Here is a 14,760-nt window from a genome sequence, read left to right on the forward strand (position 1 = left end):
GCCTGAACCTGATCACTGCACTTCTTTCTCTATAGAGCAAAAAAGGTTATTGGTCTTGCTTACTCTATCTGGCCAGATTTAAGATGCCCCTGTTAAAAATATGAATGACAGTTGGTTTTCTGATGACAGTAGTTTTCATAGAAAAAAATAAGAAAAGCTAGGTTTGCCATAGTGCTCACTAGCACTTTGCAATTGCCAAAGTCTAAGAATTAACATTTATACTGACTCCAAATATGCTTTCCTGGTATACATGCCCATGGAGCTATTTGGAAGGAAAGGGGATTGCTATCAAGCCATAACTCCCCAATCAAATATGGGCCTAAGTTACAAAACCCTCCTTATCGCTATACTGAAGATGGCATATATCAGATCCGGGATACATATTTGTGGTTCACACCCACGATTGGACAGCTCAGTTAAAAGGCAGTTTTATGCTGGGAACAAAAAGAATCATATGTAGGATACTTGGACAAATAACACACAGTATCGAGGATGGCTATCATAAGAAATGTGTTCCCAAATAATAGTACTCCAGGCTACTGAATGTTTTGCTACTGATTGGGTAAGGTGACCTGGCATTAGATGGCCAGCTCCAAACGGAACCCACTGGATATGTGGAACCAACCTGTGGCCCTGGCTTCCTCCAGGGTGGATAGGACGCTGTACTTTAGGATTTGCCTGGATTCATGGGCACATTACTAAAACTTATCACCACTCCAGCTAATCCCCCAACTTGAAACAAAGATGTACACGATCTATTTTTAAATGGTATGATCACTTAGCATCCATTTTTGTTCCATCTGCGGGACTAGAGGATGTCATGTGTCATGTAGAAGCCCTTAATAAATATACTACAAAGGCACTCAATGATCCACTAAATGGCATCTCCCTACTTAATACCGAAGTCTCACAGATATGCAAGGCAGTCCTACAAAATAGGATGGCCTTAGATGTCCTGACAGCAGCCCAGGGTGGTACATGTGCAATCATCAAAACAGAATGTTGCGTGTACATCCCAGACTATCGCAAAAATGTCACAGGAATAATAAAGGATATGAACACCCAGATTAAGGCCCTACAAGATCTCTCTCTCTCTCTCAGTAAATGGTTAAGTTCCTAATTTGAAGGAGGACTATGGCCGAATCTCCTTTTCGGGCTTCTTATTCTTATCGCCTTATTAATCTTAATATGTTGCTTTGTTCCATGTTTCTCTACTTGGTGCCGAGACTCCATTGCTGCAATGACTACACCACGACAGACGATCCTTGTCGCGCGCGAGGACGCCTCTTCACTGTCAGCGCTGGATTCAGCTGCCTCCACCTTTCGTAACTCCCTTATACGTTCCTACCCTGATCAATATTGACCCGAGCAGGTAGGGACAGCTCTACGCCCCTATTCAGCACGAAGAAGTTACAGAAGATGAGACCTTCCACCTTCAACCACCTTAAAGATTTAAGGGTCAAAATTGTTCAGGGGGGAATGATGAGGGAGCAGGAGGCTGGCTGAGGACACAGCAAAAGCTGGCGCCTTGCACCCCCTCTTCTCCCGCTCCCCTCCATATGTGTGGCATTCCTCAGGCACCCCTGACTGCCATAAAACGATAAATGGTTAACTTGCAGGGATCGCAATCCTGCAGAACAGGAATCTCCCTTGTCCTACAAGATGTCCTAGAGACCTAAACAGGGAGGTTACCTTATCAATAGCACAAATTTCCAGAGGCAAATAACTCTTGGTTCCTGAAGCCCTAATGTCCCCCTCCCACCATAAATTGGAGGAGACTGGGGTAGAAGGGAATGTAAATGATAGCCTGATCATAATGCCGCACCAAGAATCTCCCAATTATCTTGATGTTAATGCCTGACCTAAAGACGACATTAATCAGGCCATAAGAGCAAAGACCCCCCCCCCGGCACCTTGTAGGCCCTCCCTAACATGTGAGAACTCTGTCGAAACCTCCCATCCCTTTGCCACCTCCCCTAACCGTGGGGTATATAACATGCCCACCCTCACAACCCGGGGCAGCAGCTCTTCCTGCCCACAGGTCCTGTCCCCGTGCTTTAATAAACCATCATTTTGCACCAATGACGTCTTAAGAATTCTTTCTTTAGTCGTCGGCTCCGAACCTCCTCACCCCACCGAACCTGACTTAGGTTCTGGGACTTCATCATAACCACAAGGGTCTAAATTCCACAAACAGGACAACGGTATCTCTTCTAGCATATAAAATAATCATACTTTAAAATATGGTTTCCCAAATGTTTAATTAGTTAAACTTTTACCAACTATGCTTTTAAATTTTCCTTTTCTACTAGGCTTTTCATCTTATCAAATCCAAAGCATCATTAAATATAGCAGATATACCACAAACTGAGAATGGAAATATTATTCTGAAACACTGTGAATAAGTAGCAAGTGTAAACTTATACAAAAGTCAGTTAAATGCCTTTGACAGCATCATGCTCCATCAGTTCATGAATGAGTAGTTAATTCCAGATTGATGATGACCTTCCCTTGAATCACCTTGCCCTGGGCTTACAGACCAATTCTTCACCCTCTTACTCTCAGTAGAAACTACTTTGTTAAGCCCAGCTGCCTGAGGGGAATTTGAGGTAGAGAAGCATTCACAAGCCAGTTCTCATTAGTTTGCTTTCCAGTGTCTGCTATGTTGCATGTATATTTTTGCACCTTATAATGAAGAGAAGGTAGCTATTCTTTCCATTTTCTTCCTCAAGTTGCTAAACTGAGAGGCAGAGAGATACTGAGGCAACAGCACTGAGCAGAGTACTCAGGTCAGGTCCACTGACTACGTAGTGCTAGAAAAGCCACAGAACCTCTCTGGGCCTCTAAATTCTTAGATTGTTCCCAATCCTTCTAAAAGTCTACATCTTAAGTATAGCCTAACTTTGAAAAGTGAAACCACGGACCTGGATTTCAATGCCTGCTCTGCATTTCTAAATTATCTCTGGGCACAGCATGGAAAGCCCACACAGTTATAACAGCTACTCTGAGATGTCTCTGACGCTTAGAAAACTGTAATCAAATACAGTGAGTATTCAAATATTTACATGAATTTGAATCAATGTGTAAGACAGAAAACCTAAAATATTGCAAAGTGGTCTTCATAGTAAGTTGTAGAATATCCTGTGTTCAAGCTTTATCTAGAACGAATGATTAATGCATGCAGGAAAATGAAGTTAACAATAATAATAATGCTAATAATGAATAATTCTGTCAGGCTAAATTTTCATTATATTTTCAGGAGTTTCAAGACAAGTCCAAGTGGCATTAACATGATAAAATGGCTTAATAATCCTATAACTGTTGTAACACAATATGTCTGTATAATTGCCACTTTTAGCCTTTTCAAATGTCAGTAAAAGGAATTATCTTTCCTTTTAATTCAATGATGTTGATAGAATACTTAATCATATTCTACTACTCTGCAACATATATTTCCTCAGCCATAATTTATCAGAGATAAAAGCTGTGAATTCCATACCGTTATACTAAAATTACAATTACTGTAATATTTAAGCAGGATGGCATAGCACTATTGAGAAAAACTACCAAATCATTTATTATGTTATGTATTTACTGACTCTTTCTTGTTACATATTTCATGTAAAAACAACCTTAATATTTTTCTAAAAACTGTTTTAGGTTTCTGGAAATATTCATAGTTATCATTTTGGAAAGAGCCAGTAATTTCAATAAAAATAATAAGGCCAATCATCATTTAGAAAATCTGGAAAGATTCTTATCTCATTGATATCCTTATAATCTCTTTCAGGAGTAAGCTAACCAGCATGGCATGACATAGAGTTGTGGAATCATTATGTTGTACACCTGAAACTGATGTAACATTGTGTATCAACTATACTTCAATTAAAACAAAATAACAAAACCGAAAGAAAAAGCCACTGGCATTGGATCTATGGGTCAACAGAAGATCCACAGAACAAGTGCAGTATGAGGGTCCAAGACAGAAGCACAGGAAAAATAAAAAGGGACACCTTGCATTCAAAGTTTAACAACATACCTGCAAATTTACCCTATGGAATGAAGACTAGTATCCATCTCTACCCAAGGCCTGATCAGTGACTGGGATACTAAGTACTATAAAAGAGGGAAGAGCCAAGGAAGAAAGCAATTCTGTGGGCTGGTGAGAGTGAGGTGAAAGGAATTTTACAGAGGACATGGGACTTGGGTTGTGTCCTTGGAGCCCAGAGAAAGGTAAAGAGAGGGATCTCATAACCGACACTGTAACTCAAATGGTATTTTCAGGTATCTGAGTCAGGGATCTGAATTGTACATGTGGGGGTATGGATAGCACACTGATTTTCAGAAGCTTGAGCTGGCTCACATAGTAATTTTTATCAAACTGTGAACTGACTTAAAAAAAAAAAGTGTAGCTAACCAGGTAGGAACCCAGGAACGCCTTTTGAATTCATTTTTTCTGTCAAAGAAGAAATGTTTCTGTTCACCACTAGGGCCATCAGGGAAATTCAAGTCAACACCACATTGAGATACTATCTTACACTAGTTAGAATGGCCAAAATTAACAAGACAGTAAACAACAAGTGTTGGAGAGTATGTGAAGAAAGGGGAACCTTCTTACACTGTTGGCGGCTGCAAGTTGGTGCAGTCACTTTTCACTACAGATATTGTGAAAAGAAGAGTCATCTGTACCCCAATCTTCATAGCAACAATGGCCACATTCAGCAAACTGTGGAAAGAACCAAGATGCCCTTCAACAGATGAATGGATAAAGTAGATATGGTCCACATATACAATGGAGTATTATGCCTCCATCAGAAAGGATGAATACCCCATTTTTATATCAACATGGATGGGACTGGAGGAGATTATGCTGAGTGAAATAAGCCAAGCAGAGAGAGTCAATTATTATGTGGTTTCATTTACTTGTGGAGCATAAGGAATAACACAGAGGATACTGGGAGAAGGAGAGAAGGGTATTGAGGGAAATCAGAGGGGAAGACGAACCATGAGAGACCATAGGCTCTGAGAAACAAACTGAGGATTTTGGAAGGAAGCGGGCTGGAGGGTTAGGTGAACTTGGTGGTGGGTATTAAGGAAGGCACATATTGCTTGGAGCACTGGGTCTGATGTATAAACAATGAATCTTGGCACACTAGAAAAATAAAATAAAGTTAAAAAAAAATCTGTAACAAAGAAGAAACACTTCTAAGAAGTAGGGACGAGTAAGACACCACTCTAGGTTCCTTTTTGTCACTGGTCTTCAGAGTGTGGTCCAAAGACCAGAAGCATTAGCATCACCTGTGAACTTATTAGAAATGCAAACTGAGGCACTTGGGTGGCTCAGTCATTAAGTGTCTGCCTTCTGCTCAGGTCATGATCCCAGGGTCCAGGGATCGAGCCCCTCATCAGTCTCCCTGCTTAGCGAGAAGCCGGCTTTCTCCCTCTCTCACTACCCCTGCATGTGTTCCCTCTCTCACTGTGTCTCTCTCTGTCAAATAAATAAATAAAATCCTAAAAAAAAAAAAACAAAAAAGAAATGCAAATTATCATGCCTTATCCAAACCTTCTAAATGGACAACATAGGCGTGAGCTCAACAGTCTGTTTTAACAAGCCCTGAGGATACTGATGCATAATAAAAGTGAAGAACCACTGCTCTTTGTATATGTGGGTTTGTTTTTGTTTTTAAATATACTTTATTTTTTAAAGCAGTTTTAAGTTCAAAGCAAAATTGAGCAGGAAGTATAAGAGTTTCATATCACCCCTGGTTCTACACAGTCTCCCCCCATAAACATCTTGCGCCCAGGTGGTGCATTTGTTACAGCTGATGAAACTTTTTATATGATTTTAAGAATAAAAATATAGTTTTCCTTTAGAAATCATATTTTTGTACCTTTAGAGTTTTTCTTTAAAGATTAGTTTAAAACTAATTCACTGGCATATTCATTTTTCCTATTCTTTGTTCATTTCATTTGCTAGTTAGAATTTATGTGGTGTTAAAACTGAACTTTTAATGATCACTTGTTGGCATATACTACAGTAATGATCGTAAAGGATTCACTGGGGCTGTGCAAATGCATGACATCCCCCACAAGATGCTTTTTTTCCTTGTAGCATCCCATAGGAATCAAAAAGGAAGCAAAAGCAATTAGCAAAAAGCAAAATCAGAAAGCAATCAAATAGCTTTAATGAACTAAGGGGTTACTTTTATAAAATTTTAGAGTTACCTTTTTAGTCAGAATCTTCCTAAATTATCATATAGTCACTTGTACCTGTGTGCCTTCATTACTTGTGGGGTAGCTGTAATATATGCATATTCTTGTGGTATTTAGTTTATTTTCATTTGTCTAGTGTTCAAATTTTAGAATTTCTAGTACATGTCAGACACTATGCCAGGTAATGAGAAGAAACACAGCTCCAGAAGAACTCTTCAAGAATCTGTCTCACATATCAGGGATATCTGGCTGTCTCAGTCCAAAGAGCACACGACTCTTCATCTTGGGGTCATGAGGTCAAGCCCAATGTTGGATGTAGAGATTATTGAATAAATAAATATGTTAAATATTTTAAATGTTTCATTAAATGTTTGCATCCTTCTTTGCTTTTCTTCCCCCCTTGTTTTGTTTCTTAAATTCCACATATGTGTGAAATTCTATGGTATTTGTTTTTCTCTGACTGGTTTATTTCACCTTGCATCTAGCTCCATCCATATCACTGCAAATGCCAAGCATTCTTTTTTTATACTTGAGTAACATTCCAGTACACACACACACACACACACACTACCTCTCTCTTATACATTTATCAGTTAATGGACAGTTGGGCTATTTCCATAATTTGGCTATTATAGATAATGCTGCTATAAACATCAGAGTGCATGTACCCCTTTAATTTCGTATTTTTGGGGTAAATACCTAGAACTGCAGTTGCTGGATTGTAAGGCAGTTCTATTTTCAACTTTTTGAGGAAATTTCATACAATTTTTGAGTTTGCATGTAACCAACAGTACAAGATGTTTCCCCTTCCTCCACATCCTTGCCAATTCCTGTTGCTTCTTGTGTTGTTGATTTGCCATTCTGACCAGTGTGAGGTGATATCTCTTGTAGTTTTGATTTGTATTTCCCTGATGATGAGTGATGTTGAGCATCTTTTCATTTGTCTATTGGCCATATGTATGTCTTCTTTGGAAAAATGTCAAGTCATGCCTTCTACCCCTTTTGATTATATTATTCATTTTTGGGGTATTGAGTTTTACAATTTCAGACTTCAATTTATATTACAAAGCTATAGAGATCAAAACAGTATGGTCCTGGCACAAAGACAGACATGTAGATCAATGGAACAGAATAGAAGACCCAGAAATGAAACCCCAGCTATATTGTCAATTAATCAAGAAAGCAGGAGAGAATATTCAAGGGGAAAAAGACAATCTCTTCAACAAATGGTTCTGGGAAAATTGGACAGCAACATGCAAAAGAATGAAACTGGACCACTATCTTACACCATATGCAAAAATAAATTCAAAATGGTTGAAAGACTAAATGTGAGACAGGAAAGCACCAAAATCCTAGAGGAGAACACAGGCAGTAACCTCTTTGACACCAGCTGTAGCAACAACTTTCTAGACATGTCTCCTGAGGCAACGGAAACAAAAGCAAAAACAAACTACTGGGACAACATCAAAATCAAAAGCTTTTTCTGCACAGTAAAGAATAAGAGACTGAACAAAAAGTCCACCTAGAGAATGGGAGACGACATTTGCAAATGATGTATCCGATAAAGGGTTAATTGAATCACTAATCCTACAGCTGAAACTATTTAAATTTCAGTTCATTAACATATTATGCCATATGTTAATGAACTGAAATTTAAATAAAAACTTTAAAAAGGATTAGTATCAAAGATATATAAATTAAGAGATACTTTTAAAACTGAAATAGATGCCACCTCTGATATCTCCGCAATTACTCAGAGGCAACCTGTATTAATTGTCAAGATGACATACATAGCCACAATACTTAATTTTTTCTCATAGTCATAGATTTTGATTTTTTCTTTCCCTTTACATTTTTTATGTTTTATAATTTCTGACTGTTAGCATCAAGTAATACTCTAATAATGACCATTAGTCAGACAATATTAAACTATTTATGTAATCTTCAGTTGTGTTTTTATTTTATCAAATAGAAAATTAACCCAAGAGAGGTGGGAAAAACTTGTTTCCCAGAAACCTTTTGTATTTGTTTTTGTTTCTCTCTCTTCCCACTAGATTATGCAGTCTTTATTCTCTACATTGCAGTGTATGTGTTCTTTTGTTTGCTGAAATGATCAAAGTAACTGAATTCAGTTAATATTTTAGACACATGGTGTCAACGTTTTCTCTTCCAGTTTTGGAGAACTTTTTCATGAATTGATGCTTCCATGTTTACATATATCATAGGAATGTAAAAAAAGTGAAAGAGTTTTTCTAAAACTTGTAAAATAATTATTTAGAATCTTACATTCCAGGAGAATATATTCATTCATATACATATAATATAAAATCTCTATGTACGGAATGATAATTAGAACTCAAAAATGAGGGATGCCTGGGTGGCTCAGTTGGTTGGACGACTGCCTTCTGCTCAGGTCATGATCCCGGAATCGCAGGATCAAATCCCACATCAGGCTCCCAGCTCCATGGGGAGTCTGCTTCTCCCTCTGACCTTCTCCTCGCTCATGCTCTCTCTCACTGTCTCTCTCTCTCAAATAAATAAATAAAATCTTTAAAAAAAAAAAAAAGAACTCAAAAATGAAAAGAAAAAGAACAGTTTACAGACATAGTAACTGAATCAAAGATAACCTTTTTTTATAAAAAGAACATGCCCTATATAATCTATAAAATAACAAATTTAGTGTTGTGTTCATATAGAGGTATTTTTAGTTAATTAATACTTGTGACTGCAATATTTTTTATATTATTACTTTATTTTATGAGATGATTCTGTAATGAAACAGTAGGAGATGGAGAAAGGGAAAAGATGATCAAGGCAATAATCTGGGGGTTATTTGTTTGTGTTTTAATTTTAGCTTTCCATAAAGGAACCATTAATGAAGGTCTGTTTATCACATTACTGTTTAATTGCTTAACCCTGATGCACAGAAAGTTTTTTTTAGCAAATATGATAGAAAAGAATCCTGGCATTGGATTGCAAGTACTGACTTTGCAAGGACACTTTGTTCTACCAAAATTATATGTCATTTGTTGGAAAAGTAGAAATTTTCCACTTTACAATCTCCATTGATGGTTTATACTTTTATTTCTGGGTTGCGGCAGAAACACCAGCTTCTAAGGTGTTTGGGTCTAGATGTATTGTAATAAAATTGCAAGCTATCATTATCAATGCAGAACCATCTGAAATTCTTATGGGGTATGTTCAGAATATAGAGTGCCTACAGCAATGTTTCTGGTTTCCCTTGATAAAACATGTGAATGATTATTTTGTTAGAGAGTTCTTTGTGCATTCCAATTGTTTGATACTCTAGCAGGGTTGCTCTAAATTAATTCCATGCTCTTTTATGTTCTTCTAGTTCAGGGCTCAGCAAACGTTTTTCTGTAAAGGGCCACAAAGTAAATATTTTAGTCTTTGGTGGTCGTATGATCTCTGTTGCAACCCCTCAACTCAACCTCTCAAAGCACAAAAAACAGTCATAAACAATACAGTAAGAAATAAGTGTTGGTATGTTTAATGAATAAAAATGTATTAATTAAAAATGAAACTGGAATTTCGTATACTTTTTTATCTGTCATGTATTATACTTTTCTTTTTCAACATTTTCAAATACTTAAAAATGTAAAAGTTATTTTAATCTTTTGGGTTGTACCAAACCAGGGAGTGGGATGGGTTTGGTTCATAGCCCATAGACTGCTGACCCTTGTTCTGGTCAAACTTATATCACACTCTGATCTGAATTAATTTACCTTTTCCTCACTGTGCTATAATTTACCATCTTCCCACTATCTCAGGAATTGTGCTCTTCATCTGAATTTCTTTTTTGCTATCAATGAAGATGAATAAATGAACAAACCCATTGAGAAAAAATATACTCATAATGGTATGAATAGTTAACACATGTCAATGGCTGACTCTAGAGCTAGAAAGTACGGTTGTGCTATCTGATTAGGATGCTGCGATCCCAGAAGAGTCTTCAACTACTGCTTTGTAGATGAGTATTATTGAATTTATGTTCATTCTCTGTGTTTATATGCAAGTTAAATTTTATTAATATAACAGCATTCTCCCAGTGGAAAATGCTGAGAAACTGTGGCGAGGAACAAAGAAGAGTTGAGTTCAAAACAAATTAGTCAATGGATTTGAAATGATGCACTGCATTGATTTGTTTCTTAAGTTCTGAGGACCTATCAATTTAATTCTTTCAATGTAGCAAACTGCTCTTTTGCATTCTTTTTCAGCCTTTCCACAGGGAAAAACACAGCAAGTGTGTGTGAGAGAAAAAGAGAGATTAGACTTTAATAGCCTACATGCCTTTTTAATTATTTTATTTTTCTAAAATAAAGGAGAACAATAGTATATTTCTGAAGCTTTATCTCTGTTGATTAATGCTATTATATTCTTAGATTCTTTCTCAAATCATTTCTGCTTGATAAGATTTTTTCTTTCTCTTATATTAAGGGAATAAGCACTAAAGATATTTTCTCTTATTATTCAGTAAATATTAAAAATACATAGAGACAGAGAAACATTAGCCTTTGTTGGAATGTCTTATCCTTGCATACAGTCACTGTTATAAAACCAATTTATGAAAGTGGTCTTGTTTCTCAATAATGCTTTTCATGTATCTAGAATGCTTACAGAAATGCTGCTGTGTTCATAAAATCTTGGGAACATTTCTTTGCTGCATAGATTTGGATAAATATAAAAAACACAATAAGCATCCATATTTCAAAACCCAGCAAAGAAAGTATCCTGTGTCCTTCAATTATGTACCTTATAGACAGGTTGAAAATGCTCTCAAAATCTCATTCTGAATGCCCTATGCCCACATGGTTTCTTCTAAAAGACAAACAATTTAGTTAAACCTTTTCAAAAAGCCAGGCAACAAATTATCCCTTTCCCTCCATAATGCCTTTGTAATTGTGTGAATTTCAGTGATATATTTATATACCTCTCTGTGTGATAACTTGTCAAAGAGATTAAAGTCCTCATCATGCCTAAAATAAAGATGAGGTCACTAAGAGAGTTTAAATAAGGCCAAAATATAAATGTCTTAAGTAATTTCTAAACCTGACAATGCTCCATCCCTTCATGAAACACCCCAAGAAAGCAGTGAAAAGACCAGGTTTATAATCATCCTTTTCTCTACATATACCATCCCCCAATTATCATCAATACAAATCATTTAGAGGACAGCCCCATCTCAGGACAAATGGGACTAATGAGGTACTGCCTTTTACTCATAGTCTAAGTTTTTCCAGCTAACCCTTTATCTCTTTCTCATACCTTTTCCTCTCTCTCCTGAGTTTTTATAATTCTGCTTTGCACCTTGCTTTAAAAGCTTCATTAAATGTGTTAAACAATTTTCTAAAACAATTCCAGATGGGAAGGATGAGGGAGGTTGGCAAAATAGGTGAATAGGAGTGAGAGGTACAGCCTTCCAGTTACAGAATGAATAAATCACAGAGATGAAAGATACAACATAGTGAGTTAGGGAGTACAGTCAATGGTATTGTATTAGCATTGTATGATGACAGGTGACAGCAATACTTGTGGTGAGCTCAACATAATGTAGAGTAGCCAAATCACCACATTGTACACCTGAAACTAAGGGAACATTGTATGTCAAATATACTTTGATTAATTGATTAAAAAACAAAAACAAAACAATTGGACACCATTTTTATCTTCTCCTTCTTTTTGATATTTTTCATCTGCTATCCATTTTTCTTTTACTTTCCTTTTCTTTTGTTTTGTAACATTTTACAGATCTTGTATTGATTTCTGCTCACTGAATTTTACTTATATATAGCACCTAGGTAGACTTTTTTTTCTTTCACTGTCAAATGTAAGTGGTCAATTAGTCAATTTGGGATGCTATAACAGAATGCCATAGACTGGGTGGATGAAAAAATAAATATTTATATCTCACAGTTCTGGAGGTTGAGAAGTCCAAGATGAAGATGCCACTGTCTATGAGAATACACTTCTGGGTTTTCAAATCTTTGTCTTCTTGTTGTATCCTCCTACAGCAGGGAGCAGAAAGAGAAACGTGGCTTTACTAGCTCTTCCAATAAAGGCACTAATCCCATTCATGTGGGCCTATTTATCTTCCAAAGACCCCACTTTCTAATACCATCATTTTGGGGGTCACGATTTCAATATATGAATTTGGAGGGATGAGACACAAATATTCAGTCCATTGCACATAGAAACTGAAAACTACAAAATTCAAAGGAAAACTGAACACATGGGAATAAAAGCAAATAAAACAAAAGAGAACACCTAATTCTGAAGGAAACAAGTCTAGGGAATGGAGCAAAGTATAAGCCTAAAAAGCTGATTAATATCCTGAGTGACATTAGAAAAGGATCCTGATTACCTTAAAGAAATGTCATAAAAAATAACAGGCAGAATCTTATTTATTGAAGTATAGTTGACAACAAATGTTCTGTTAGTTTCAGGTGTACAACACAGTGACTCAACAATGCCATACATTGCTCAGTGCTCATCATAAAAGGTGTAGTCATCATTATTACTATTCAGTGTTACAATATTATTGAGTATATTTCTTATGCTGTACATTTCATCTCATGACTTACTTTGTAACTGGGAAGTCTTAACATCTTAATCTCTTTTACCTGTTTTGTCCATCCCCCCACCCACCATTCTTCTGGCAACCACCAATTTATTTTCTGCATTTAGGAGTCTGCTTGTTCATTTATTTTTTTAATCCTATATATAAGCAAAATCATATGGCATTTGTCTTTCTCTGTCTGACCTATTTCAGTTAGCACAATAGTCTCTAAGTTCATCCATGCTTTCACAACTGGCAAGATCTAATTCTTTTTTTAATGGCTGAGTAATATTCAATTGTATATGTATATACCACATCTTCTTTATCTATTCAGCTATGGATGGTCACTTGGGTTACCTCCATATCTTGGCTATTATAGACAATCCTGAAATAAACATAGGGATACATATATCTTTTTGGAATTAGTATTTTATTTTTCTCTGGGCAAACACCCAGTAGTGGAATTACTGGATCATATAATATTTCTATTTTTAATTTTTTTGAGGAATCTCTGTACTATTTTCCATGTTGCACCAATTTAAATTCCCACCAACAGTGTATATCAATTCTCTTTTCTCTACAGTCTCAGCAACACTTATTATTTTTTGTCTTTGATACTAGCCATCCTGAGTTGTGTGAGCTTCTATCTCATTGTGGTTTTGATTTGCATTTCTCAGAATGTATCTAGTGGCCATCAGTATGGCTTCTTTGGAAAAATGTCCGGTCAGTTTCTCTGCCATTTTTAATTGGATTATTTGGTTTTTGGGTCTTGAAACTGATAAGTTCTTTATAGGTTTTGAATACTAACCTCTTAACAGATATATCATTTGCAACTATCTTCTCCTTTTTAGTAGGCTGGGCAGGCAGAAAATTTTAATAAGCTCTTTAGAAGCTAAAAAAAGAAGTGTTGAGGAAATCTTCCAGAATAAGAACCAACAGTCACAGAAAGTTTGGGAGGAAAGATAAAATACCTGAAAGTTTAAATTGAGGCATCAGGGGCACCTGGGTGGCTCACTGGGTTAAAGCCTCTGCCTTCAGCTCAGGTCATGATCTCAGGGTCCTGGGATTGAGCCCCGCATCAGGCTCTCCGCTCAGCGGGGAGCCTGCTTCCCCCTTTCTCTCTGCCTGCCTCTCTGCCTACTTGGGATCTCTCTCTCTGTGTCAAATAAGTAACTAAAATCTTTAAAAAATAAATAAATAAATAAATAAATAAATAAATAAATTGAGGCATCAAACATCTAAATAGTAAAAATTCCAAAAAGAGGGGCATCTCAGTCATTTAGGCATCTGCCTTTGGCTCAGGTCATGATCCCAGGGTCCTGGGATCAAGTATCACATCAGGCTCTCTGCTCAGTGGGAGGCCTGCTTTTCTCTCTCCCACTCCCTTTGCTTGTGTTCCTTCTCTTGCTGTATGTCTCTGTCAAATAAGCAAATAAATTCTTTTAAAAAAAATTCCAAAAAGAAGAAGTAGAGTAAAATAAGGAAAGTAATGATTAAATAAATTAGTAAAAGAAAAGAAACATGCTAAAGATAGGTCCTTTTAATTGCAGGAGCCCATCAAATGGCAAGGAAGATGAGTGAATAGAGATCCATACCTGACAAATCAGTGTAAGAATTTAGGATGCCAAGAAGGGAGAAATAATTCTAAGTGACTTCAGGGTAACATATAGGGAAACTACAATGACAAAAAGATTCACATTGTTTATTAGAAAGTAATTACATAAGCTCTTTAACATTCAGAAGTTAAAATGATTTTAAACAAAGAACTCTATCCCCACTCAAATTAGTAGTCATGAAATCAAAGATACTATAAGGCAAGTCAAGCATCAGAAACTTTGTTTCCCTAGAATATTTATGAAAACACAGCTTAAGGATATACCTAAGCAAAATAAACTTGAAAATAAAGAATAACACAGACATCAATTTCTTAACTAAAACTTTCATGTCATCTGAAATTCCCTTCACTGTAT

The sequence above is a fragment of the Mustela putorius genome, unplaced genomic scaffold (genome assembly GCF_011764305.1).
Source record: "Mustela putorius furo isolate JIRA1106 unplaced genomic scaffold, ASM1176430v1.1 tig00003846_pilon_pilon_pilon, whole genome shotgun sequence".
In the NCBI taxonomy this organism is placed as follows: Eukaryota; Metazoa; Chordata; class Mammalia; order Carnivora; family Mustelidae; genus Mustela; species Mustela putorius.